Genomic DNA, 5,726 nt, shown 5'->3' on the forward strand with positions numbered 1-5,726 from the left:
GCTAACCTAAGACCTAGTCTTTTTTATTGATTTTGTTAAGCTCTACTTTTTCTCTGCTCCCCTCCCTTCTCCCCTCCCTTTCAACCCTCTCCCAAGGTCCCCATGCTCAGGAGAGCTTGTCTTTTTCTACTTCCCATGTAGATTAGATCCATGTATGTCTCTTTTAGGGTCCCCATTGCAGTTTAGGTTCTCTGGGATTGTGATTTGTAGGCTGCTTTCCTGTGCTTTATGTTTAAAAACCACTTATGAGTGAGTACATGTGATAATTGTCTTTATGAGTCTGGGTTACCTAATATGATGTTTTCTAGTTCCATCCATTTTCCTGCGAATTTCAAGATGTCATTTTTTTTCCTTTTGTGTAGTACTCAATTGTGTAAATGTACCACATTTTCCTTATCCATTCTTTGGTTGAGGGGCATTTAAGTTGTTTTCAGGTACTGGCTATGACAAACAATGCTGCTATAAAAATAGTTGATCGAACGCATGTTCTTGTGGTATGAGCATCCTTTGATGTGGTATTGCTGGGTCTTGAAGAAAGTTATTTTCTAATTTTCTGAGAAATCGCCACACTGACATCAAAAGGGGCTGTATAATCTTGCACCCCCACCAGCAATGAAGGAGTGTTCCCTTTACCTCACAACCTCTCCAATATACGTTGTCATCAGGGTTTTTGTCTTGGTCATTCTTACAGGTGTAAGATGGAATCTCAGAGTTGTTTTGATTTCCATTTCTCTGATGACTAAGGATGTTGAACATTTCCTTAAGTGCCTTTAGCCATTTTAGATTCGTCAGCTGACAGTTGCCTGTTTAGGTCTGTACTCCATTTTTATTGGATTATTTGTTCTTTTGATGACCAATTTCTTGAGTTCTTTGTATATTTTGGAAATCAGACCTCTGTCTGATGTAGGGTTAGTGAAGATCTTTTCCCATTATGTAGGCTGTTATTTTGTCTTGTTGACAGTGTCCTTTGCTTTACAGAAGCTTCTCAGTTTCAGAAGGTCCCATTTATTAATTGTTTCTCTCAGTGTCTGTGCTACTGGGGTTATATTTAGGAAGTGGTCTCCTATGCCAATCCGTTCAAGTGTACTTCCCACTTTCTCTTCTATGTGGTTCATTGTGGTTGCTTTTATGTTGAGGTCTTTGATCAATTCGGACTTGTGTTTTATATGTGGTGATAGATACAGATCTTTTCATTCTTCTACATGTTAATATCCAGTTACAGAAGCACAATTTGTTAAATATGCTTTCTTTTTTCCATTTGATATTTTTTTGCTTCTTTGCCAAAAATCAGGCATTTATAGGTATGTGGATTAATATGCGGGTCTTCAATTTAGTTCCATTGGTCCTCCTGTCTGTTTTTATGCCAATACCAGGCTGTTTTCAGTACTGTAGCTCTATAGTAGAGTTTGAAGTCAGGGATTGTGATGCCTCCATAAGTTCTTTTATTGTATAGGATTATTTTGGCTATCCTGGGATTTGCTTTTCCCATATGAAGTTGAGTACCATTCTTTCGATGTCTGTGAAGAATTTTGCTGGGATTTTAATGGGCATTGCATTGAATCTGTAGATTGCTTTTGTTAAGATTGCCATTTTTACTAATTCTACCTACTCAAGACCATGAGAACTCTTCCCACTTTCTGGTGTATTCTTCATTTTCTTTCTTCAAAGATTTAAAGTTCTTGTCATACAAGTCTTCCACTTGTTTGGTTAGAGTTATTCTGAGATATTTTATGCTGTTTGTGACTATTGTGAATAGTAATGTTTCCCTGATTTCTTTCTCAGCCCATTTATCAGATCTGTAAACGTGGGCTACTAATTTTTTGAGTTAATCTTGTATCCTGCTACATTACTGAATGTGTTTATGAGTTGTAGAAGTTCCTCAGTGCAATTTTTGGGGTCTCTTATGTAAACTATTATATCATCAGCAAATAGTGAGAGTTTGACTTCTTTTTCAATTTGTATCCCCTTGATCTATTTTTGTTGTCTTATTGCTTTAGCTAGGACCTCAAGAACTATATTGAGTAGATATGGAAAGAGTGGACAACTTTGTCTTATTCCTGATTTCAGTGGGAATGCTGTTTCTCTTCATTTAGTTTGATATGGCTGTTGGCTTGCTGTATATTATCTTTATTATTACCAGCTAGGTATATTCATTGTATTCATGCTGTTCTCAAGACCTTTATCATGAAAGGGTATTGTATTTTGTTGAAAGGTTTTTTATCATCTAATGCGATGATTACATGTTTTTTTTTATTTTTTAGTTTGTTTATATAATTGACTATGTTGACAGATTTTTGTATGTTGAACCATCTTTGGGATGAAGCCAACTTGATCATGGTGTATGATGGTGGTGATTTGTTCTTGGATTCGATTTGCCAGTATTTTCTTTAGTATTTTTGCATCAATTTTCATGAGTGAGATTGGTCTGTAATTCTCTTTCTTAGTAATATTATTCTGTGGTTTGGGTATCAGGTTAACGGTTGCCTCTTAAAAAGAGTTTGGCAATGTTCCTTCTGTTTTTGTTGTGTGGAATAATTTGAGGAGTATTGGTATTAGTTCCTCTTTGAAAGTTTTGTAGAACAATTCTGAACTTAAACCATCTTGCCCTGGGCTTTTTTTGTTGGGAGCGTTTTGATGACTGCTTGTATTTCTTCAGCAGTTATACATCTGTTTAATTTGCTTATCTGGTTGGGTTTGATAAGTGATATTTATCCAGAAAGTTGTCTATTTCCTTAAAGTTTTCCAATTTTGTAGAGTACAGATTTTTGTAATATGACATGATTATTCTCTGTATTTTTCCATGTCTGTTGTTATATCCCCCTTTTCATTTCTGATTTTATTAATTGTTGTAATAAGAGTGGCGTCCAGCCGCCCGCATGGCTAGCTTATGCCCCAAAATAATTACATGGAAACTGTATTTTTATTTATTTATTTATTTATTTATTTATCTATTTATTTATTTATTTATTAAAGATTTCTGTCTCTTCCCCCCCGCCGCCTCCCCTTTCCCTCCCCCTCCCCCAATCAAGTCCCCCTCGCTCGTCAGTCCAAAGAGCAATCAGGGTTCCCTGCCCAGAGACAGAGAAACTGTATTTTTTTTAAACACTGCCTGACCCATTAGTTTCAGCCTCTTATTGACTAGCTCTTACATATTGTTCTAACCCATTTCTAAGCAACAGATTAGAAAGAAGTCACTCCCACATCATTTAATTTAAATATTCTCTTTCTGCCTTTTGGTTAGTTTGGATAAAGGTTTGTCTATTTTGTTGATTTTCTTGAAGAACCAACTCTTTGTCTCCTTGATTCTCTGTATTGTTTTCTTTGTTTTATTTTGTTGATTTCATCTCTCAATTTGATTATTCCCTGCCATCTAGTTCTCTTAGGTGAGTTTGCTTCTTTTTGTTCTAAAGTTTTCAAGTGTTCTGTTAATTCACTAGTGTGGGATTTTTCCAGCTTCTTTGTGTAGGTATTTAGTGATGAATTTGGCTTTTGTATCTAAATCTGTTAGTCTGTGCCTTTTTATAGGTGAGTTGAGTCCATTCACATAAAGAGATATTAATGACCAATGATTGCTTAGTTTTCAATGTTAACTTAGTTTTCAATGTTGGTGATATTAATTTGTGAGTTTTCTCCTTCTTTGGGATTGACTGCTATGAGACAATCAATTGTCTATGTTATTGTTGGTGTAGCCAACTTCCTTGTGTTGGAGCTTAACTTCTAGCATTTTATGTAGGGCTGGGTTTGTGGCTAGGTATTGGTGAAATCTAGTTTTGTCATGGAATATCTTATTTTGTCCTTCAGTGGTGATTGAATGTTTTGCTGGGTATTTTGGTCTGGGTTGGCATCTGTGGTCTCTTAATGTCTGTATAATGCTTGACCATGACCTTCTGGCTTTCATTGTCTCCAATGGGAAATCACCTGTAATTCTGATAGGTCTACCTTTATATGTTACATGGCCTTTTTACATTGCAGCTCTTAATATTCTTTCTTTGCTCTGTAAATTTAGTGTTTTGATTATTATGTGGAAAGAGGACTTTTTTTTTAAATCCAGTCTATTTGTTGTTCTGTAAGCTTCTTGTATCTTCATAGGCATATCTTTCTTTAGATTGGGAAACTTTTCTTCTACAATTTTGTTAAATACATTTTCTGTGCTTTTGAGTTGAACTTCTGCTTTTTCCATACCTATTATTCTTCGGTTTGGCCTTTTCATGGTGTTCCATATTTCATGGATAGTTTGGGTTAAGCTTTTGGTAGATTTAATGTTTTCTTTGAATGATGAGTCTATTTCCCCTATTGTATCTTCAGAGCTTGAGATTCTCTCTTCCATTTCGTGTATTCTGTTGTTCATGCTTGCATTTATGGTTCCTGATCATTTGCTCACAACTTCTGCTTCTATAATTCTGTCAGATTGTGTTTTCTTTATTGTCTATAGAGAGAAAAAAAGGTGGGAGAGGAGAGGAGAGGGGAAGGGATTGAAGAAGACAAGAGGAGGAGAGAGGAGAGGAGGGGGTAGAGATTGTAGGAGAGGGGAGTGAAGGGGAGGAAAGGAGAAGAGAAGAGAGGGGAGGAGAAGGAAGAAAACAGAGAGGAGGAGAGTGGATGAGAGGAGAGTGGAGGGGATAGGAGGAGAGAAGTGGGGAGCAGAAGGGGGGAGACGTGAGTTGAGGAGAAGGGAAGAGAGGGGAGGAGAGGAGCAGGTAGATGGAAAAGAGGAGAGGAGAGGGGTAGAAAGGGGTAGAGAGGGGAGGAGATAGGAGGAGAGGGAAGGGAAAGATAGGAGAAGAGAGGAGAGGGGAAGAGTGGAGGGAAACAAAAGAAACTTGGAACAAGAGAAAGAGATCTTGGTGTCAGGTCTGGTAGGTACGCCTTTATCCACAGTCAAGTCCCCCCAGACACACGCCAGGTCCTGATGCCAGGTTCTGCTACACGTACCATTTCCTTACAAATAAAGTCTTCCACACAGGGCTAAGTGTCATGCCATGTAACATCTACCAACTGTTATGTCCAACACCACCCAATACATGATTTGGAACAAGATACTTCTCAGAATCCCCCCTTCTATAGCCACTTACACAGTAGACACATGGGTGGTGATAGGTAATGTAAGGTATTTCCTACCTAACAACTAAAGCACACAGCAACACAACACATGCACCACAGACACTCATGCACACATACATACAGACACTTACATGCATTCATGCACACACACATGCATGAAAACACCATTACATATTAGATTCCTCATGTTATCCCCTCACAGAGAAATCTTGCATACACATCAATCTTACATAGTTTAGTATGCTCTCTCTCTCTCTCTCTCTCTCTCTCTCTCTCTCTCTCTCACACACACACACACACACACACACACACACATAAACACAGACACTGGCACACATGCATGCAAATACGCGTACATGAATACACCAGTTTTTATCAAGTACTTCATATTATCCCCTCACAGAGGAATCTTACATACACATAAATCTTACATAAATTGGTAAGAGGATATTCCTTTTAAGTATTTTCTGCCCTACACCTAAAGTCATCTATGGCTGAATATCAACTCCTGATAAGTATCCTCAAAAAGACAACCGAGCTGAGGGTATAAAGCTGTGAGAATAAGCACAGGTCTAGGTGTCATGGTCTCTTTGTTTCTTCCTGCCATACATACAAAGAACCACATGTAGGAACTGAATCTCTCTCCCTCTCTCTCTCCCTCCCCC

The sequence above is a fragment of the Alexandromys fortis genome, unplaced genomic scaffold (assembly GCF_014885135.2).
Source record: "Alexandromys fortis isolate MF-2015 unplaced genomic scaffold, M_Fortis_MF-2015_v1.1 scaffold_25, whole genome shotgun sequence".
Taxonomy (NCBI): Eukaryota; Metazoa; Chordata; class Mammalia; order Rodentia; family Cricetidae; genus Alexandromys; species Alexandromys fortis.